This window comes from Camelina sativa, chromosome 3 (assembly GCF_000633955.1).
Source record: "Camelina sativa cultivar DH55 chromosome 3, Cs, whole genome shotgun sequence".
Taxonomy (NCBI): domain Eukaryota; kingdom Viridiplantae; phylum Streptophyta; class Magnoliopsida; order Brassicales; family Brassicaceae; genus Camelina; species Camelina sativa.
Genome location: NC_025687.1, coordinates 20710594 through 20710947, shown reverse-complemented (window position 1 = coordinate 20710947; position 354 = coordinate 20710594).

Genomic DNA, 354 nt, shown 5'->3' with positions numbered 1-354 from the left:
TATTCACAACTTTTGCATCTTTTGCTATCCATTTAGGCCATTATTGTGTAGCTTTAGGACTAATCATGCATTAGAGTATTTATGCTTTGCATTTGCATCCTTTCATGCATAAACAGGTGATTTTGGAGCTTAAGGAGCATGGAAGCAATGCTGAGGAGAAGTGAAGCAATCCTGAGGAGAAAACAAGAGAGTTAAGGTTGAAGAATCAAGGTCCAGAGTCCAACTCGACCGCACACTCTACCAGACACTCGACCGTGTGCTGAGAAGGACTCGACCGAGTGGAGAATGCACGAGAGAAGCCAGCTCGACCAGCCACTCGACCGAGCACTGGTCGAGTTGACCGAGCCGTTGACT